Below are 23,214 nucleotides of genomic sequence, written 5' to 3' on the forward strand. Positions count from 1 at the left end.
CCGCACCTTTGTTCGTCGTGAATTTCGGTCCGACCAGCTGAAACTCTCCACACCACTTACGAACATTTTTGACATCAATGCACGACTCACCGTACACCTCCGTCAATTGGCGATGGATTTGAACAGGCGCAGTGCCCTTTCCGTTCAAAAACCGAATAACTGCGCGCAATTCGCAAGAGGCGGTGACATTCAACGGGAGCTCCATTCTCAACGGCTGCCAAGCCAAGACTGAGCGCCTCAGCGCAGCGTGCGCATGTTTACACACAGCGAGTAAACCACTCTTCATAACAGTGTGACCAATTGCCACACAGAGTTCTGTACTTACAAAAAAAAAAAAAATAGGAGACCTTACTTTTGGGATTAATCTCGTATGGCACAGCATACAGTATTGGCGGAGACGCGACCAATGAATGCAATCACAAACCGATTCCGATGATCGGAGCAAACATTAATTTCTTTGCAACACGAACCATGCGTAGACGCTGCTTGGGATACGGCGTACTCATTAGCAGTACACTGCCATCTTCACTTTCTTGTTATCTTTCACAAAGATAGTGGTGCCTTAGAAGTTAGATGGAGTTCAGAATTTATCAGAGTATCCCGATGAAACATTTCATTCGGAAATGTGACAAAATGAGACATAAAAAAAAATCTAAAAGGAAGGATGCTTATAGTTTGTCTGATCGATGACGAGACTGAGTACATTCCAATTCTCAGTGGAATCCTCTAGGAGTTTGTCTTAGCTATCTATGGTAACCAAAGAAAATCTAAAACTGTATGGTTGAACTCTGGTTTTAACTCCTGTCCTCCAGAATGAGTGGCTAGTGTGTACACTACCATTTCGCTTGGTAAGTAGATGAGGAAGCCGTAAGAAAGCATGCACAAGATAGCCGCTAAGTCTGAGACAACAGTACTGAATTTATAGTCGTATCGCCCTTCCACAGAAAATGGCCAACCGCACCACCACATAAGATGATTTCCGTCACTGATTGATGTGGGAAACTTGCCAGCAGTCCTCGCTTGCTGGCGGACTCCTTGTCGGCTGATACTCGTATCCGAGTTTTCATTTCTCTCCTGAGATTTCTTTTGTCATGGTTCAGGTGTGGAAGTGTCGTTGATGGCATAGCAATCCAATCCTAGCGTGGAATAGGCGGCCACAGACATTACAGCTGATGGAAGGTGGAGGACGTGGCTGAGCCTGGAGGAGTTTACGTCTCCGCCGTTTGTCATTCTCCATTCACGGCGCTCCAGCTCAAAGTTTTGAAGAGCATTTGAGGTACCTGAGCACCAGCGACTTTGATCTTCTGCTATTGTGGACCAGTTACTCGGATCGCTGTTAAAGTTTTTCAGATTTTTTTGGTACTGATCCTTATAACCTTTGAGAGGGGCACTTCGTGTCCTTTTACCTGTGCTCACTTCGCTGTACAGCATTTGGCGTGGAAGTCTATCATTTTTCATCCGCTGGACATGTCCGACCCATCTGAGTTGATACCCAATGATAAGAGCTTCCATGCTATACATTTTTGCTTCCTCAAGAACAGCCATGTTGGATATGAAATCATCCCATTTCAGGTTCATGATATATCTTAGCTTCTGTTGGTTGAAGCGTTCTAGTTTCTTCAGATCACAGCAATATAACGCCAGGTTTCGCAACCATATAGCAAGGTGGAAATGACTACAGCTTTGTACACCATCAGTTTGGTGTACAGTGTTAGGTCTTTATTCAGGAAGACACGCTTTGTTTGTCGTCCAAATGCTACATGAGCAGCACGTAATCTATTCTCCACATCTTTTCCAGATGAGCAGTTAGATGACAGTATGCTACCGAGGTAGAGGAAGTGGTCCACTTGTTCCATTTATGATACACCCTTGGAACAAGTGCTGGCGGACTATGCCGAACGTAAATCTCACAGTGGAGCGACAAGCGCGCGTGCCTGCAGAGGAGACGGCAGTGGGAATCGGGCAGGAGATACTGCCCCCTTCCCCCCCCCCCCTCTCCACCCATTTGCTAGTGCAGCGCTAAGCCAGAGTGGCGCGAGGTGTCGCCAACGAACTCGAGCGTTTAGGCGAGGGAGGGGCTCTGCCGGCGCACGGAGCTCTCGGCTAATCCACTTACTCCCTCTGTCTCCAGCAATTAGCCGCGTTGCGCTCCTCGCGGCGGTCTTACTTTCTCTCTAAGGCAGCAGAGCAACTTTACCTCTGGAAACACATTAGCCCAAGGCGGATTTAAAATATTTATATAGGCAACAAAGACAACAGTTCATTTACTAGCAACTGCGCCGCGGTTGTGTTGACCAGTTTTTAATTGAGGCGGCTAGAAACCAAAGGAGATGAGGGCGCTTTACTAAACATGGCTACAGTGCTTTGAGACCTGACCCAAGATAGTATTTTGTTTTTCCACTGTGGGAAACCTTATTTTATCTTCATTGCGCTTATTAGATTCCAGACGCCATCCTTGCGCTCTTCGTTGTTCACAGTGTGTGACAGTATATGTGATGCAACACGACAGAAAAACGAGCATCTGACCGCTGGAGGTAATTTTACATTTATGTTTTGGTTCGCATTTTCAAAGACCTCGAAAAAAAATTATTGTCCGGCCGGAGGTTCGAGTCCTTCCTCGGGCATGTGTGGATTTGTTACTCTTAGCATAAGCTAGAGTAGCGTGTAAGTCTAGGGACCGATGACCTCACCAGTTTAGTCCCTTAGAAATTCACACACATTTGAACATTTTTTAAAAATTATTAAAAAGTTAAAACTCTCACACTAATGATTATAACCCACTCTGTAGCTACATGAAAACACCCATCTGCTCGATACTACCCCAAGTGTCAACTGATGTCTGCTTTCGGTAAAATCTCCAAATTATTGAATCATTTTTATTTCCTGCAATAAAGACAACTTCATCTGCGAATCATATTATCTTTTTAATCATATAATTTTTTTAATTTATTGACTTCCGGTATATGCCCATACAGCCACCTCAATAGTGGAAAGATGGTACGATAGTGTGCTTCGACAATTCATAACATTCGTGAGGGTCAAGCCATATCCTGGTACGAAGTTACACAGACTTCGACTTGTCATGTGACGACATGCAGGAGAATTTTCGTGTCAGTTATGACGATATGAAGATCAGGACAACGCGACACCCAGTCCTCGAGCGGAGGAAATCTCCGACTGGGAATCGAACGTGGGCCTCTTCGGTCAGCTATATGTAGCGCTGATTCCGCAGCTACCGAGGCGGACTAAACGTCTTATAATTAGCGACTTTCACGCCGTATGTAGCACGAACTCGTACATTGACCGTTGCTGCCTCCGGGTCACGAGGTCTTGAGTTCTGTTCCCGGCCAGGTCGAGGATATTCTCCGCCCAGAGACTGGATGTTTGTGTCGTCCCCATCGTTTCATCATCATTCGGGAAAAGTGGCGTGATTGGACTGTGACAAGATTGGGAATCTGTACGGGCGCTGATAGCCACGCAATTGAGCGCTGTACAAACCAAATATCATCATCATGTTACACTGACAAGCAGAAAGTGTTACACCATGAATTACCAGGCCGATTTATCAAACTATTTATGTTCATCACATAGCGAGTATTAAAAAAATTACACTTTAATTTCATTCGGAACTCATTCCTTCATTAAGATGTGAAGTGTCACCCCACAGGCTCTTAATACATGCTTGTATTCGTTGTGAGCTTGAAAGAAATTGCTTCCGAGTGCCATTTTCAGGAATTTCTTACTATGTTTGAAACACGTGCTATGTTAGTTCTTGAAAATTGCTAGCTGGTATGAAAGAATACGTCTTCCCATCGAAATCCCGATATGACCCAGGAGAGACACATCAGGGATGAGGCAGATCAATCAAGGTTCCTTACATTCCTCAAGGTGTTTGCGCTATCATCTGCAGTATGGAGTGTTGCACTATCCTACTGAAATATGTCATTTGGTACACTGGTCGTGAAGGTTCGGACAAATGAGTTCCCGTTCTTGCGAGATACTAGCGAACATTGTCTCCCTTCAGTAGTTACTAAATCGGTTCCGTTAACATATCCAGCAGCTCCCCATCTCAGATTCCAAGTGTTGTACAGTGTCGACAGTCGCCTCTCCCTCTGACGTTTTACCAGGTCGTCAACTGACACAGTGGCGTCTGCATACCGCTGAATACCACTCGATGTCCCAGTTGACTCGAGCTCTATACCAGGCATATTTCTATCGTCTGCGATACGGGGCCTTTGTAAACAACTCGTGGAAACTTGATATCCCAACCTACCTGCCAGTAGTCTGTTTCGAACGGTTTGTGGTGACACTCTGCCTGTAATCTCTCTCTGGATTTCAGCTACTGTAATAAATCTACTCGTCAGAGCCAATAGAATAATCATACGATCTCCTCATGGTGTGGTCCTTCTGGAAGGACTTGTGCCTGCCCTTGTTACTATATTGTCATCGTGAGTCCATCTCGTGACCATACATGCTGCTGTTATACCACTACAACCAGTTGCCTTTGCATGCCAATGGTTGGACCTTCCTCAAAGTTTGGACGATGACGATAAGCTGTACATGCACGCCCTCTGGGCATGCTGTGTTGTAAATTGCACCAGAAAAGTTCGAGTAACGTTAGACACAAGCAAAAGCCATCCGTACCCCCCTCACACCAATCTTCGTTTGTAGCAACCGTCGTTTTCTGCACTGAAAATAAGCTCGAATATTGATGAAACTTTTGTGGTATCGTCTAGAAACCGCAGAGCCACACCAAAGTCGGCAACGCGAATCAATATCACAGACATTAGCGAGGACTCGCTGCTATCCGCAGTTGTGTGTGAGACGTGTTGCTAAAGACCACACCTCCCCTCAGCGTGGTATCGCCATCACCCTGAGGTCAATATAGTGTCAAGTACGCAAGACCTCACCCCTGTTTGAGACCTCAGCCTCAGCAGTCAACAAAATCATGAAAGAACAGCGATCATGAAGTTTCAGATGAAGGTGTGCTTGTGTGCTTCAATTTCATTTGAACATTGTACTGCAAGAGAACAGTATGTGATTGTGTGTATCAAATGCTGCTTTCATTGTCGATGACAGCTGTAAATATTCTACGTTCTACTGTGGCAAACAAGTGTTTCAAGTTAAGTAAATCTTTTCATGTAATAAATTGAACTAATGTTTCATCTGATGTAGTTACAAATGAACCATCTCCCAGACCTCTCAAAGAACCGACAATGGTGATCGGACGATTGTAGTTTCGTCTGGTCAGAACACGTTTCACCATAAGTGTGGTGATACTTGATATGTGTGTGGCAGCGCTCGCTCAAGGCGTTCACAGTGCAACACATGCAATTTTAGTCAGCATTGATGCTCTACTTTTGTTTTCCTCACATGGTTTACACAGGTTTTTTCCCATAATTTTCACTCGGTTTGATGTGGTCCGCCACGATTTTCCGTTCTATATTAATCTCTTTATCTAAGAGTAATACCAATACCAAATTTCCTCAATATTATTTGTAGTACGCAGCTATATTAACTTACGAATCTTCCTCCATAGCCGGCCGGGGTGGCCGAGCGGTTCTAGGCGCTTCCGTCTTGAAAGGTTCGAATCCTGCCTCGGGCATGGATGTGTGTGATGTCCTTAGGTTAGTTAGGTTTAAGTAGTTCTAAGTTCTAGGGGACTGATGACCACAGATGTTACGTCCCATAGTGCTCAGAGCCATTTGAACCATTTCAACCTTCGTCCATAATTTGTGTAAATGTAAACCAGAGAACATCTTCGTAATTATGAAGAGATTCGAGATGAGATAGCAGTCTGCTTCTAAAATTAATCTCCACTCTGTGTTGTTCCATTCACATTATTCACTGCTTCTTCTAAGGTCTCAAACTCCATGAAGATCCTACTATTCCCTAATTCTCCTCTCCGTTACTAAGCGCGAAGTTAGTAAGCCCTCTAGTCATCTTTACTCCTATGCATCTGGACTGGTCGGCAGCCAGTAGCTCTTAATACCGGTATAGACACGTCCACATATCGCGAATCGCCGTGACTCAGTTGACGCCTACGCATACGAGACGGCCGTGACGCATGCACCTGATTCACTTGCGTCACGCCAACTATCCACCTTCCTCTCGCCTTATCTATATGCCATTGGCATTGCGCCATACATAATCGTCATCTTTGCACAATATCTTTCAGAATTCCGTCACACGTACCTACTGATTGCGATGGTGATGGAGTTAACAGTGCATATGGTCAAATTCACTGTTCATCCACAAGTGTCTGCTATAACGTTAATTGACAGACTATCTGACTTCTACAGGGACCTGCCAAATCAGCGAGAAGTCTGCAACTGCATCTTCTGGCCACCGGCCCTTTCATATCTTTGTGATGTTGTGCAGTGTCTTGGAATAGATTGTGGATGTCTAAGCTACCGATTAGTTAGCGACAAATAACATACATCACAAAATATTTCAAAAAGACTTCTGCGTTAATAAAAGTAGCAGACAACCTGACGCTGTTCATGGACAGACAAGAGAAGACCATCTAGCGCTTGTTGTGTCTCAGCAAAACTTTCCTTGTTTTAGAAATCGACTTTTTTTCTCCAAACGAATACAATGGCTTTGCTTGTATCTGATATCCCTCAAACAGTGAATGAGTTTGGAACTAGTAAGTGGGAACAGAGACAGGTAGTATCAGGCGTTCCTTTGTGATAATCTCTTTCTTGTGAGTCAGTCACCTCTCTCAGTTCTATCCCACTGCAAATACTACACGTATGCTTCCAGTTGCACATGACTGAGAAGCCATTCAACTTAAGGAGTGCCATCGAGAATTTCGATGTGATCTGTTTATGATATCAAAATGGGCCCAGAACAGCCGGTTCAAGCTGAATATATCCAAACCGAAAGCCAGAGAGTATCGAATGGTCGTTTTAAAATCATTGGTCCGAAGTTTCCGGATTCCCTCTCATCCTTAGTGCCAAATGGGACAAACGTATTGTTTTCTCGCTTCCAGGTCAGGATAGAGAAGTACTAGCTGAAAACTGGGCTCACACATTTGTTTGCTACACACACACACACACACACACACACACACACACACACACACACACACACACACACCGCGGGCGCGCGCGCGCGCGCGACCGGAGTACTAGCACTGCCGGAAATAAAGCTATGAGGGCGAGTCGTGAGCTTTGTTTGGGCAGGTCAACCGGTAGAGCACTTGCCCGCGAAAGCCAAAGTTCCCAATTTCGGGTCTCGGTCCCGCACGCAGATTTAATCTGCCAGGAAGTTTCAAATCAGCGCACAGTCCACTGAAAAGTGAAAATTAATTCTGGATGTAAAAATTTATTATCTTCGTATTTGAAAAATAAATTTGTACAAATAGGTACTTGTGCTTTCAGTTATGCAGTGTTGTTATTGCAAAAGGACTTCTTCTGAAAAGTCTACGACGTAGGAGCTAGTGGTGGAGGCTTGGTGGTGATATGTCTTTGACGTTCGTCATTTTGATCATAATGTGCCCTAGACGAATACTTCAATGTTTCATGTCAGCACCTGGTACCAAGAGTGCCCAATATTTATTAAATTTTTTTACCGAAGAAATATTTATCATTCTGTACCAATCTACTTTTGACGTCTTCCTTGCTTTGCTTATCTTGCATAACCTTGATTCCTAAACAGGATTGATTCACTTTACCGCTATACTGTCGTTTCCGATATCGACGTTAAGCAAACTGTTATTTTCGCTTCTATTACTTTTCATCACCTTCGCCTTTTCCTTAAGTCACATTGTGTGTGCTCTCCATCCCTTTCAGCAGATCTAAGCCTTCGTTACACCCCACAACGAAAATTATGTTGTGTGTAAGGCTTAACATTGTTGTGTGTTTCCTTTGCACTATTCTCTTCATAAATTGCCTTTCACTTCCTGCATTGTTTGTTAAACTTACACATTGAACAACAGTGCTGGTTAACTGCAGCACCCTTTTTAACATGACCACTTCTTTCTGAGCTTCCACCCGAGTTTTGTAGACGTTGGAGACTATTCGTCTGCCTCTGTACTTCCTGTCTTATCTAATTGTGGCCCTCTTATCGAAACTTACGTTGAGAACGGCATTTTCTGTATCCACAAATGTTCGGAAGGTATCCTAATTTTTCTTAATTCTACCTTCCTTTACAAAGTACATCGTCAGAATTTTTCTCTGATCTCTTTCTGGTTGCAGATTGCATACCGATTTAGTTACAGTACTTCAGTTTTCCTTTCTGTTCTTCTGTGTATTATTCTGGTCAACGGTTTACAAGCATCACGTGTCACGATACTCATCCTATTCTACTTCTACACGACTACTCTGAAATTCTAAGGTTTCATCGAACAACCTTCAAACTATTACTCTACCGTTCCACTTCGAACAGTGCGCGGGAAAAGCGGACATACAAATCTCTCTGTGCGATCTCTGAATTCTCTTATTATATTACTACGATCATTTCTCCCTTTGTAGGTGAGTACCAACAAAATACTTTCGCATTCGGAGAAAAAAAAGTTGGTGATCGAAATTTCATGAAGATGGCGCCACAACGAAGAATACCTTCGTTTTGGTAGTTACCACCCCCCCCTCCACCCCCACCCCCATTCGCGTATCGTATCTGCTCCTCCGCTATTTCGCAATAATACAGAAAGAGCTGCCATTTTCCGAACTTTACATGCCTTCCGTCAGTCCTATCTGATGCGGATTTCACACGGCAGTCTCTTTAGTAGACGCATTTCATAAGTATTCTACAGACAAAACGCAGTCTTTGGTTCGCTTTCCCCAGAACACTATATTAGGGGTAGTCAACATTTTTTCCTACCTCACACTTTTATATCTCTGGTAGCAAAAACATTTTCTAACAACTCATTGCTTTAAAATAATGGTTAGTTTTAAAGTAGGAAAGTAACTATGCTGTATAAAATTTATGATGTGTGTTACTGCGAGTTAAAGCATGTAATTGTTAACTCCCAAATGTTTTATGTTAAAATTTTGTGAAAACCTAAGGAAAATGTTTTTAAAAGAACTAGTAACTACCACCTACCGCCCACCATGGAAGCTGAAACGCCTGCGAGTGGTCGATAGGGATTAGGTTGACTTCCACTGTTCTGTGCGATCGTTCTCCAATTTAAGTTGTTTATAATTGTAATCCCTAGGTATTTGGTTGAACTGACAGCCTTTATATTTGTATGATTTATCGTGTAACCGAAATTTAGGCGATTTCTTTTTAGTGGTCATGTGGATTTAACACTTTTCGTTATTTAAAGGCAGGTTCCACTTTTCGCACCGTACAGAAATCTTGTCTAAATCATTTTGTAGCTGGTTTTGATCTTATTATGACTTTACTTGACAGTAAATGAGAGCTTTTTCTGCAAATAATCTAAGGGGAACTGCTCAGGTTGTCTCCTCTGTGTTTATGTAGACCGAGAACAGCAGAGAACCTATAACACTTCCATGGGTAACTGCAGATATTACTTAAGTTTTACTCGATGGTTTTGCGTCAGATATTACGAACTGTGACCTTTCTGATAGGATATCACGAATCCGGTCACACAACTGAGACGATATTCCATAGGCACGCAGTTTGATCAGAAGTCGCTTGTGAGGAACGTGCCGAAAGCCTTCTGGAAATATAAAAATATGGAATCAATTTGGCATCTCCTGTCGTTAGCATTCATTACTTCGTGTGAATAGAGCGATAGTTGTGTTTCACAAGAATGATATTTTCTTATTCGTGTTAGCTACTTGCCAAAAAATCATTTCCTCCGTGGTAGTTCATAGTGTTTCAACACAGTATACGTTCCAAAAGCCTATTGCAAATTGACTTTTGTGATATAGGTCTATAATTCATCGGATTGCTTCCCCATTTATCCGCACGCGTCTTCTGTGGTAATATGATGGCAGTGTTCCTCTAGAGGTCAGCTGGTAAGTCACCCAATTCATATATTATTTACACGAACTGGATCTCCCACGGCTGTGAAGATATGTCGTCGGCAGCTTTTCACAGCATTCACACAAGGTTGGCGCCGGTGGCGACACCTACAACGTGCTGACATGAGGAAAGTTTCCAACCAATTTCTCATACACAAACAGCAGTTGACTGGCGTTGCCTGGTGAAACGTTGTTGTGATGCTCCGTGTAAGGAGGAGAAATGAGTACCATCACGTTTCCGACTTTGATAAAGGTCGGATTCTAGCCTGTCGCGATTGCGGTTTATCTTATCGCGACATTGCTGCTCGCGTTGCTCGAGATCCAATGACTGTTAATAGAATATGGAATCGGTGGGTTCCGAAGGGTAATACGGAACGCCGTGCTGGATCCCAGCAGCATGGACTATCAGTTCGGAGACCACAGCTGCGGTTACCCTTGACGCTGCATCACAGACAGGAGCTCCTGCGATGGTGTACTCAACGACGAACCTTGGTGGACGAATGGCAAAACGTCATTTTTTCGGATGAATCCAGCATCATGATGGTCCCATCGCTGTTTGGCGACATCACGGTGAACGCACATTGGAATCGCGGATTCGTCATCGCCATGCTGTCATATCACCCGGTGTGATGGTATGGTGTGCCATTTGGTTACAAGTCTCGGTTACCTCTTGTTCGCACCGACGGCACTTTGAAGAGTGGACGTAACATTTCAGATGTGTTACGACCCGTGGCTCTACCATTCATTCGATCCCTGCGAAACCCTACATTTCAGCAGGATAATGCACGACCGCATGTTGCAGGTCCTGTACGGGCCTTTCTGGATACAGAAAATGTTCGACTGCTGCCCTGGCCAACACATTCTCCAGGTCTCTCACCAATTGAAAACGCATGGTCAACGGTGGCCGTTGAACTGGCTCGTCACAATACGTCAGTCACTACTCTTGATGAACTGTGGTATCTTGTTGAAGCTGCATGGGCAGCTGTACGTGTACACGCCATCCAAGCTCTGTTTGACTCAATGCCCAGGCGTATGAGGGCCGTTATTACTGCCAGAGGTGGTTGTTCTGGGTACTGATTTCTCAGGATCTAATGCACCCAAATTGCGTGAAAATGTAATCACATGTCAGTTCTAGTGTAATATATTTGTCCAATGAATATCCGTTTATCATCAGCATTTCTTCTTGGTGTAGCAATTTTAATGGCCAGTAGTGTACAATTCAATTCCCCATGAAATTGTGAGCGCATTACTGGAGCACCTATTTCCCCCTACTATTACACTTTGTGACAGTCCCTATCCATCGTACAGTCATTCGATTTGCTACTGTCATCTATTTGCCATTTCTTCTGCCGTCTATAGACGGTTTCCATCTGCACTTCTTCGATGATTCGTTTTATGGTGATGTAAGCCTTGTCGATTGTTCTTACCGTCATGTCTTTCTCAGTCTCTCTCTACGTGCGTTGCTTAGCACACAGCTTCGAAGTGCAGCTGCCGAATTTCTTGTTCGCCCTTTGAACAGCGACACAATGTTAGTTACAAGGATGTCCCGTTGGCGTTCGTGTGAGCAGAAGATGGCGCGGCAGATAGCGTAGTGTTTAATTAGACAGTGGTGTATCGGCCTGTGAGTGAGGTGCTGATTAGATAGCGGCTGTCGTGGGCGCGCGCGCTCCGTTGTTCCAGTCGGTTGCACCCACTGCACGAATACACACGCGGAGGTGAGCGGCTGCTGACCGTCGCTTCCCGAAGAAACCGTGGTGAGTCTGCTGTTTGGAGCGTAGTCTTTGTATCTCAGCAGTGCGCGCAAGCCTCGACCCTACACACACATGTTATCCAAGTCATATTCCGAACAGCCACGCCCACAGGGAGATACATCTCTGTGTCTAAAAAGTACCTGAACCATTTTTATTTGACTTCATTGGTAGTTTGTGAGGCAAACAATTTTCTGCCGTTGAAAGACAGTGTACTGTATTAAGTTTCTTCCCCCTGTTGGGTTCTCTTAGTTTAAACTTGGTCATGAAAGTAAAATGTTATCGAATGAAGGGTGCTTTACATTACTGATAAGAAAAGAAAACCTGTAATCATAAAATCGGCAATAATGTATTAGGTTTATTGATCTTATCTTACAGCATATAATGATTTTCACTCGTATGAGTTAACTTTCATTCTCATGCAAGAATTAGTCTTGGGACAAGCAATTCTCGTTGGAAAGGAGAGAATCTCGTGACGAGAAGCCATGTTATCTTACCATAACCGTCAATGTAGGGAAACAGTCTGCATAATAATAATAATAATAATAATAATAATAATAATAATAATAATAATAATAATAATAATAGCAATAGGATTTCGTTTAAAACATAGGCCGCAGTTTGGACTTGCAAAAGTTAAGAAGGGAAAAACGATAGTGCGCTTATAGCGCGCGATCATCTCGCTATCCAATTGATTTAAAGCCCAGATATTATATAAAACAAACTTCGTTAGTACGGAAGCGCACAGTTTCGTACCGGATATTATTTACCACAGAATTCAAGTTGCGGAAATGATACAATCTTGTCTCACCGATGCTCGAAGAAGGGAATATCAGTTGTATTAGTTTAACAAAAAAGGATCGAAAATTTCTTTCGGAGATAATTCATATACAAAGATGAAGTTCGTATTGTGAGACCTAATCTTATCTCTAATATCAAAATGTCAACTTCAGTCAGGGTGGCTGTTTGAAATGAAATGTGTGCAAAAGCATCTTTACTCGGAGACTGGTGGAGCCAGACGCCCTTGGGGCAATTACTCTGTGTCTTCTTTATAAAATACGTAGGCCACTTCATTTGCATGTTCGTTGTTAGTGTCTGTCACGTTTTATTTCGCCGTCGGCTAATGTAATTGATCGGTCTTTGTCGCTTCTACTCCGTTCTCCATAGTTCATTAGGATCAGGATGAATGTATGGCACTTCTTTCCCTGTTTGGCGTGTTCCTATAATTCATTGGAATATTTTGATAAATCCTGGATTTGTCTATAAAAGAACTTGTTAATACTTTCAACAATATTTTATTTTGCTATAAAATGTACTCAGAGGGCAATAATTTTGTTTCAGTGGTGCTCGAGTGGTCTCATACAGCATGTAAATATTAATCGCAAGTTCTTAACCCTTGCTTCTATGAAAAACTTAATCAATCTACCAGGTTAATATCGTGCGCCGCAACACAGTTTACATACTTACCACAAAGATGGCAGTAGTGTGCTATTGGCAAAGGCGGAAAGTTGAAGGCATTGTGACGATGTACTACCCGAGTTTAAAGTTTTGTTTTTGGTGTGGGGTGGGGAGGAGGGGGAGCCATTGTGAAGTGTTCAGGTGTCCACTTTAAATTTTACAGTGAAATCACGAGAAACTCAGACCAAGAGTGTAGGATGTGGGTTTGGTTCTCACCATTGTTATAATTGTACCTATACGTTGTACGCAAAAAAAATCCCTCGTTACTTCAAGCGCCATGTATCGTAAGAACGTCATTTGTATAGTAAGCTAAAACGCTGCTGTATTCAAGGACTTCCTATTATTGTTGCTGTTGGCCGCGCGGGATAGCCGTGCGGTCTTGGGCGTCTTGTCGCGAGTCGCGCCTCCCCCCGTCGGAGGTTCGAGTCCTCCCTCGGGCGTGTGTGTGTTTGTGTGTGTGTGTGTGTTGTCCTTAGCCAAGTTAGTTTAAGTTAGATTAAGTAGTGCGTAAGCCTAGGGACCGATGGTCACAGCAGTTTGGTCCTTACCACAAAATCCGAAAATTTCTATTGTTGTAATTCTTATTGTTGAGGTCTTCAGTCCGAAGACTAGTTTGATGCAGCTCTCCATGCTACTCTCTGCTGTGTAACCCTCTTCATCTCGGAATAACTACTACTTCGATTAACACCTAAGACAAAATCGTTGTCTTTGGTGTCAGCTGAAGCCATCAAACTTACAAATAATGGATAATGGGTATTAGCTAATATTGCTTAGCAACAAGTTTCACTACCGAGGCGTTACATATATAAAGAGTAACAATTTCGTCTACGGTATACCTTCGATATGCAGAAATACAAGCACCGAAATAGGTGCTCAACACCAGAAAATAACATCTTAATAAAAAGTGTTTGAATGGCTTGCTATAGATATAATTTCCTTACTACACTTCTATACCGCTGCAGACCCAGAAGAATTCAAAATGCTGCCGTTGACTATGTTACTGCTAATTCCTCCTCAAACAACTAGTTTTTACAAGTCGAGCACACTTACCGGTTTATACCCATCGCGAAATTCATGCAACGAAGTATAAATTGTGATTTTCCGAACCGAGTAGGCAGATTAATCGGAAGAATTCTCAGGAGATGTTGGCCATTCAGAAAGGAGGTAGCATACAAGCTTCCTTTGACCAGTAACTTAATAGTGCCTTTCAGTCTGGTGTCTGTACCAGACAGGATTGCTAAAGGAAAAACTCAAAGACGAGTAAAGCGTTTCTTTACGGGTTTCCTTAGTAAACGCGAAAGCGACACGGAGATGCCCAGCCAACACAGGTGGCAAACACTGCCAAAGAGGCGTTCTCCAACACGGTGTGGCTTACTGTTAAAATTCCGAAGTGCGAACGTTCCTAGAAGAGCCAAACAGTCTATAGCTTTCTCCTACTTATATATCGCGAAAAGACCATGTAAGTAAAATAATAGAGATTTGGGCTCACAGGGAGCAATCGTCCTTCCCTAGAAGCAATTGTGACTGGAATAGGAGGGTGGGGGCGAGTGACAGTGTTGCACGAGGTCCCGTCCCCAACACACCGTAATTCGGCTTGCAGAGTTTTTACGTGGTCAGGAAGTGTACTTACCGCACGTTCAGAATGTTGCAAGTTCCCACGAGGATATGAGATTGAAGATAATATGACGCTGTCGCATTCAAACAATACGGTCATCATTGACGTTAACTATTGCTTGGCAAGATACGCAGGATCCATGTCTTGACGACCTTTCAATTACTTTCTACACTGTCTCTTCTTTCATATTTTAATGGTTTAATTTCATATTCCTACTAGAAAAGTAACGACGATCTTACACGTCATTGCTTTGATCTCAGGCGGTTGAAATGCTTGAACAAGACTTCCAGACGTGACACACAAAAAGTCTCTCAAGATAGCTACTACATTCCCTGCAGAATATTGCAACTTGAATTACCACCGTCTTGTTAAACATTGTTCCCTAAGGCAGAACCTCTTAATTTTTAACCGGGTAAGCGACTTCGTTGTTGTAGCAATAAAGTTATTGACGACTGCAAACGCTTCTAAAAATTTTTGCGGTAATATGAATTGGATACTAGTTATTATTTCACAAGGGGCACACTATACATACTTCAGTGCTTTTTTTTCGTTCGGTATTTTAAGACTAATTTAGAATACGACATGAGGCTGTCCTTCACAAATACAACCGGAAAGCTTCCGCTTTAATAAAAAGTTTCACAGGCAATTACAGTTAGACTTTTCAGTAGAATTAGCTTGGTGCTGTTTCTTCTGACGGTAATGAAAACAAGATGACCGTACTGGGGGGGTAGTTCATGGCGGCTGTTAGCATTTCTCTATAAGCAAACTGAACTTACACCGAAAATTATTAGTGCTTTCAAAATCGAAGTCCAGCCATAACGTAGGCATTGTCTGTTCTTCAGCTGATAGCTGTTTGCTCGCAATATAACACGCGGACGGTAGTTGCGCTAATTTTTCGGAACGTTGTAGATCAAAATCACATTCTTTGATGAAGAGAGTGTATAAAGAACTTGCAATGTTATCATTTTTATCTTCGACATTTATCTACATTCATAGATAACTTTATGGCTAAGAATAATTTATCAGCGTGCACGATTACCAGTACACGGTTTATTTTCGTCTTACACGATATCGTACATTTGTAGTTAGTACATAGCTAAACATGTTAAGTTGCTCTGACTTGCATAATAGGCGTCCTACAGATGCTTTCCCTCTCATTTGCTATTAAAGTTGCAGTCCTCGAGAGGTGACTGGTACCTCACTCTAATACCATCCAGGAGAGCACACTGATCCAGTCAGAAGTATTCTGATCGGTGTTATGTATTTTATATATTGCAGTTCTAATGGATAAGACTCCTTCTGACACAATATCATTGCTCTACGTATTCTCTCTTCATCTTAATGGGGTTCCTCTGCAGATTGTAGTGCGGAGTAGCACATCAGTTAGGACACTAGAACCTGCTCGAGAGAACGGCATATCAAATGTTCGTCCGGTTTTCTAGATTTAAGAATTATTTGGTTTTCTTTGAAAACGACAAGATGGAATTGCTTCTCCAAACGGAGCTTGTTCTTCGTAGCTAACGATCAGGTCCTGTCCGGTATTTCATCTCCACCTCCCCCCCCCCCCCCCCCCCTCTCTCTCTCTCTCTCTCTCTCTCCTCTCTCTCTCTCTCTCTCTCTCTCTCTCTCCTCTCTCTCTCTCTCTCTCTCTCTCTCTCTCTCTCTCTGATATGTGCGTTCGCATAATTATTCATACTCAAGCATTGTCTGAAAAATGAAAGTCGGTATCAGTCATACATTAATTGTATAGACTGCTGTTGGCTGAAAGGAATGCAAGAGAGGGAGCATAATCTTTCAAGAGTCATTTGAAAAATGGCCTTAGAATAACTTAGGCATCAACTATACACTCCTCATAGTGAAGAATTAAAATTATAATTGGTGTTCAGATGAAAAGGTACGAAACGTTGTAACAAACAACCCGGTTGAAGTTTGCATATGCCGCTTTGGGATAACGTAGTGAGACATCCATGCAAGGGAATCATGCGTCGTCACCTCCCCCCCCCCCCCCCAAAAAAAAAAGGTCAACAGTGAGGTTTGCTGTGACACACTTGGTTCAAAATGGTTCAAATGGCTCTGAGCACTATGGGACTTAACATCCGAGGTCAACAGTCCCCAGAACTTAGAACTACTTAAACCTAACTCGCCTAAGGATATCACACAGATCGATGCCCGAGGCAGGATTCGAACCTGCGACCGTAGCAGTAACGCGGTTCCAGACTGAAGTGCCTAGAACCGCACGGCCACCCCGGCCGGCGACACATGGTAGGCTACGCAAGTCCATAAAAAGCACACGTCGTGGGCCGCTCACGGACAGAGTGCTCTGCTCCATGAGGACGCGCGTCCACTGGTCTACGAGGTTACACAAAGCGTAAAGGTCAAGTTTAAATGGGAGCAGCTTGAGGGTGTGCCCTACGGCGCAGACATGTCACCATGCGACATCAGGTGTTTCGACCACTAAAAAAAAGGCCTGAAAGGGATGCGCTTCAACTCGGACGGCGAACTTACGGAGTAGGAGGACTGGCTCCTGTCACAGCCACAGGAATTCTGGGAATCCTGGGGCTCGTGAAGCAATGGGATAATTGTGCTCAGGCCTCTGGCCTAGAGACTTCAGTTATACCCATCTTTCCTTTGGAACACCTCTGTTACCATAAAAGCGAAACACTTATCGGACTGTGTCAAGATACGCTGTATCTTTTCCACAGAAATTACATAATTTAGACTGTATAACTGCACTGCACGTGTGACACAATCTCGAACAAGTGCCTGATTTGAGATGCCCTCGATCTCTGAATTGTCGAATAAAGAAGGGTCTAGAGTAAGTGGCGGTTTGAAGAGTTTTCCTATAGAGGCTCCAGCGAATGACCCCCTCGTGTGGACGTGAAGAGCGCACACAGGGTGGGTGACGCGTGGCGGTGGCTACATGCGGGCCACGGGCCCTGGGTCGATACTCGCCGTGATTGCCGGCGAGCATGCCAGCAGCTCGCCATTTTCGCGCCCATTCTCGGGATAATCCCGCACAACTCGGCGCTCTGCCTTTGTCTCGTGGCCCGGTCCTTTGTGTACCGCCACAGGACGCCATCTAACGGAAGCTGCAGGGCGAACGAGCCACACAAGAGGAGATGCTGTTACTGGATGCAATGTCAACTTTTAATCTTCGGTAACGAATGGAACGTTTGCATGAGAATAGAACGAGTAGGGCTGAACTAGCAGCCTGGTCAGATTCGCGGGCAGTCAGCATCAGTGAGGAGGTACAAATGGTTCAAATGGCTCTGAGCACATTGGGACTTAACATCTGTGGTCATCAGTCCCCTAGAACTTAGAACTACTTAGACCTAACTAACCTAAGGACATCACACACATCCTTGCCCGAGGCATGATTCGAACCTGCGACCGTAGCAGTGAGGAGGAAGGGTCATTTGGACGAGGTCTTAGTATACCATGCTTCGCCTGGCTTGCCCTTATTCAAAGTCTCCCATATTCCAATAGCACCATAGTGTTATTATGTTAAGTTCAACAGATAAACTGCACTGATTCCCACAGTGTAAGCATTAATGACTTACTGAATCAGCATCACCATCATAATGAAAGGCACGGTAACTCTTTGTGAGCCTTGGTCGTCTTGCTGTTCCTCCAGTTCTAAATTCCAATTTTCCTTGTGTCCTCTCTGACACTTTCCTCCCACACTCGCTTTGGTTCTAGCCGTCCTGGCTCCTTCAGGCACAGCGTTGAATATCTTCTTAATCATTCTTTCACAAGGTATCAGTACACATCCTGACCATTTCAGCCTTTTAATCTTAATAGGCCTACAACTTACAATTGTTCATTATACAAATCTATAATTCGTAGTGGAAGGTCACCCAGTCGCCATTTTCTTTCACTTGTCGTCGTCGTCGTCGTCGTCGTCGTCTTCAGTGCTGACACTGGTTTGATGCAGGTCTCCATGCTACTCTATCCTGTGCAAACTTCATCATCTCCCAGTACTTACTGCAACCTACATCCTTCTGAATCAGTTTAGTGTATTCATCACTTGGTCTCCCTCTACGATTTTTACCCTCCACGCTGCCCTCCGATGCTAAATTTGTGATCCCTTGATGCCTCAGAACATGTCCTACCAACCGGTCCCTACTTCTTCTCAAGTTGTGCCACAAACTCCTCTTCTCCCCAATTCCATTCAATACCTCCTCATTAGTTATGTAATCTACCCATCTAATCTTCAACATTCTTCTGTAGCACCTCATTTCGAAAGCTTCTATTCTCTTCTTGTCCAAACTATTTATCGTCCATGTTTCACTTCCATACATGTCTACACTCCCTACAAATACTTTCAGAAATGTCTTCCTGACACTTAAATCCATACTCGATGTTAACAAATTTCTCTTCTTCAGAAACGCTTTCCTTGCTATTGCCAGTCTACGTTTTGTATCCTCTCTATTTCGACCATCATCATGGCAAAATTCCTTTACTACTTTAAGTGTCTCATTTCCTAATCTAATTCCCTCAGCATCACCCGACGTAATTTGACTACATTCCGTTATCCTCGTTTTGCTTTTGTTGATTTTCATCTTATACCCTCCTTTCAAGACACCATCGATCCCGTTCAACTGCTTTTCCAAGTCCTTTGCTGTCTCTGACAGAATTACAATGTCATCGGCGAACCTCAACGTTTTTATTTCTTCTCCATGGATTTTAATACCTACTCCGCATTTTCCTTTTGTTTCCTTCACTGCTTGCTCAATATGCAGTCTGAATAACATCGTGGATAGGCTACAACCCTGTCTCACTCCCTTCCCAACCACTGCTCCCCCTTCGTGCCCCTCGACTCTTGTAACTGCCATCTGGTTTCTGTACAAATTGTAAATAGCCTTTCGCTCTCTGTATTTTACCCCTGCCACCTTCAGAATTTGAAAGAGAGTATTCCAGTCAACATTGTCAAAAGCTTTCTCTAAGTCCACAAATGCTAGTAATGTAGGTTTGCCTTTCCTTAATCTATTTTCTAAGGTAAGTCGTAGGGTCAGTATTGCCTCACGTGTTCCAACATTTCTGCGGAATCCAAACTGATCTTCGCCGAGTTCGGCTTCTACCAGTTTTACCATTCTTACGTAAAGAATTCGCGTTAGTATTTTGCAGCTATGACTTATTAAACTGATAGCTCGGTAATTTTCACATCTGTCAACACCTGCTTTCTTTGGGATTGGAATTATTATATTCTTCTTGAAGTCTGAGGGTATTTCGCCTGTTTCATACATCTTGCTCACCAGATGGTAGAGTTTTGTCAGGACTGGCTCTCCCAAGGCCGTCAGTAGTTCCAATGGAATGGTGTCTACTCCGGGGGCCTTGCTTCGATTTAGGTCTTTCAGTGCTCTGTCAAACTCATCACGCAGTATCATAACTCCCATTTCATCTTCATCTTCATCTACATCCTCTTCCATTCCTATAATATTGTCCTCAAGTACATCACCCTTGTATAGACCCTCTATATACTCCTTCCACCTTTCTGCTTTCCCCTCTTTGCTTAGAACTTGGTTTCCATCTGAGCTTTTGATATTCATACAAGTGGCTCTCTTTTCTCCAAAGTTCTCTTTAATTTTCCTGTAGGCAGTATCTATCTTACCCCTAGTGAGATAAGCCTCTACATCCTTACATTTGTCCTCTAGCCATCCCTGCTTAGCCATTTTGCCTTTCCTGTCGATCTCATTTTTGAGACGTTTGTATTCCCTTTCGCGTGCTTCATTAACTGCGTTTTTATTTTTTCTCCTTTCATCAATTAAATTAAATATTTCTTCTGTTACCCAAGGATTTCTACTAGCCCTCGTCTGTCACTATCCCGAGAATTTCTTTCAAATATCCCAAGCTGCTTTTCATCGAATTCGTTAGCATCCATGTTACAGCAATATGTTACCATTGGCCACGCTAAAACTTTGTACATCGCAACTAAAGTTTTCTTGAACAGGAAATTATATTTCAGATGTTTTCTGAGGCCTCGTAACACTTGTTGGTGAGTTATATTTGGTTTCGGATATCACTGTTGACATCGTTCAAACAGTTTACTTCTGATTCAACGGAAGTGGAACTACCCACATCAAACTTACTTTACTGGGTTCTGTGAATGAGTGTGTCCACACGTTCCAACATTGCAGGGGTCACAGTTGCGTGCGGCCGGCCAGCACGTGGAAGATCGGACGGGTTTGCGCGACCTTGTTACCTTGTTGCAATGATGATATACGCTTCGTCCAACGACTCACCGCGCTTTTTTTCACTGTCAGTCTCCGTAGACACTCTGTAAGCGCCTATGAATAATTCATTACGATAATATTTTTTAGTTACAAGCATCTTCTCTTCATTTATCTATAGGGTAACCTTTTTTGCAGCTCTTTCAAGATTTGTAAGGGATTCTTCAATTAGTCTTAACGTTCTCGCAGTTATATCAGTGTCATCTCCATATGCCAGCATCTGAAGTGATTTTTACTCTCTAGTCTTACACTTACCTACAGTACTTGATAACATTTTCTGTATCTTAATGTCACTATGACGTTCGATTTATTAGGAGTCTCTAACTCTTAACTCGTCCATTGCTTTATATTGCTCCTTCAGTCATTATTGTCATAGACTGCTTTGAAATATAAAAAGAGGTGATGTGTATCTATCCAAAATTCCTTACATTTTTGTATTTACCGTTTCGTGTAGATCTGATAAGCAGTAGATCTTACTTCACGAAATCCATATTGATAGTCGCCAACATTATTTTCCGAATAAAGTGAAAGCCTACGAAAGAGGATGTTGGACGAAAATTGTAGTAGGTAATAGGCAAATTTTTTTGCATTTAAAGCACATCATATTATCACCTATCTGACGGCCTGTATCCCTTTTCGTACTACTACGTGTGGCGAAAGAACGGGACATTCCACACTGTTCAGTTTTCAACAGTCAAGTAAAGTTGGTTTACTATTGGCTTCCTTCCAGACGTCGGTAATGTATCAGTTATGTATCTATGTTGTTGCCTAACTGTAGTGAGTGCTTGTGCAGAAAAAAAGAGGAAGGAAAGTTAGATTTCTAAGTTCCATCGACGACGAGATCGTTAGAGTTTTAGCACAAGCCCAGATGGGAGATGGAAAGGGAAGAACATCGACTATATCTTTCTTTAAAGAAACAATTCCCGCTTTTGCGTTTTCTGACAAAAGGGAAGAAAAATGGCAAACCTTAAATCTCAATGACTCGGCAATGATTTGAACCGCCATCCTCTCGTATGCAAATCCATTAATAAATGCGGCACCTAGCTCGGTTTGTCAGTGGTGTCGAGATTGTGTGATTCATGACGACGATAGAAATGGAGAGTGTGAAGCGCACATGCTCCTGCCCTCCACACCAGCCTAGTCTCCGCACGTGGTCTTGGTCCCCACACGCGGACCTGTTTAATTCTGAAACTTAATAATTTAATAATAGTAACAAGCAAAACATTTAAACCACAAAATTAGGGTTGTTAATTAAAGTTCAACATCTAGTGAATTCATAGTAGAAGGAGCAACAATAATAAAGTAACTGGAAGGTCCTGCAAACTTTCTCAGAAGGCAATCGCGGACAATACGCTGAACGGTTTATTCTCGGGCCCCTCAATCACAGACTGGAGAGATTTGGAGAATCCACTTGTGCAATCATAGCATTGCACTCGTGTGGCCGGCTCTTATCTTGATCAGCCATGTCTACTCGTAACGTCATATCCTGGTAGGTTTGTCGATAGATACCGATGTTTTATTGTTGCAGCATTCCATTTCTTTCGCCACTCTTCTTTAACGTCAGACTTTTTGTTCTTTCTTCCATTCTGCCACAGTAGAGTGCTTGCTGGAGGAGGGTCATTTACGACTGAAGGAGTTGGAAAGTCTTGAGGATACTCGGGGCGACGCAACTGCCTCCATTCTCGATCTGTTGCTTCTTGGCGTCTAAAGTCACGTGGTGGAATGTTGTTGATGGTTTGCAGCCACGGGATCGGTGTGGATTTTAGTGTACCCGTAACAATTCTCATTGATTAGTTCAATGGATGTCCGTGTACGAGCATTATGTTGCCATACTGGGGCACAATTTTAGTTGGGTATACTAGAGTCAAAGTTGCACTCCTTAGAGTGGATGACGCTTTAGTGCCCAAGGCTGTGCCAGCCAGTTTCTTTGCGATGTCATTTCAGGTCTTTAGCTTTCGGCTAATATTTTCCAGGTGCCTTTCCTACGTCGAAGATCGATCCAATGTGACAAGAAAGTATTTAGGCTGGAAATTGTGTCTAATCCTCTGTTGACAGAAGTTAACATTGAGCTGCTGATCTGAAATCCTGTTGTTTAGGTGTGCAGATTTCTGTATAGGCTGCATTTGATCGGAGTCTTTGTGCTTTGCAATGTATGATGAGACTAAGTCTCTAGACAATATATTTTCTCATTCCTCGAATATTCTGTTTTGTATGGCTACCACAAGCTC

At 43.2% G+C, this 23,214-nt stretch overlaps 1 protein-coding gene across 15 annotated transcripts in view; it reads left to right on the top strand.

Annotated features, from left to right (window-relative positions):
• The window catches only part of LOC126278161 (skin secretory protein xP2-like), a 522,599-nt gene that overhangs the window by 320,891 nt on the left and 178,494 nt on the right, over positions 1-23,214 (top strand). Inside the window, exon 1 of one of the 15 annotated variants that reach the window (XM_049978159.1) lies at positions 11,539-11,689. The exons of 13 other annotated variants lie outside the window; for them this stretch is intronic. The gene's annotated coding sequence lies outside the window, so the exon portion shown is untranslated. Of the gene's footprint in view, positions 1-11,538; positions 11,690-23,214 lie in introns of those variants that run through there. One more of the 15 variants, XM_049978084.1, reaches the window with a different exon arrangement.

Source organism: Schistocerca gregaria, chromosome 1 (assembly GCF_023897955.1).
Source record: "Schistocerca gregaria isolate iqSchGreg1 chromosome 1, iqSchGreg1.2, whole genome shotgun sequence".
Taxonomy (NCBI): domain Eukaryota; kingdom Metazoa; phylum Arthropoda; class Insecta; order Orthoptera; family Acrididae; genus Schistocerca; species Schistocerca gregaria.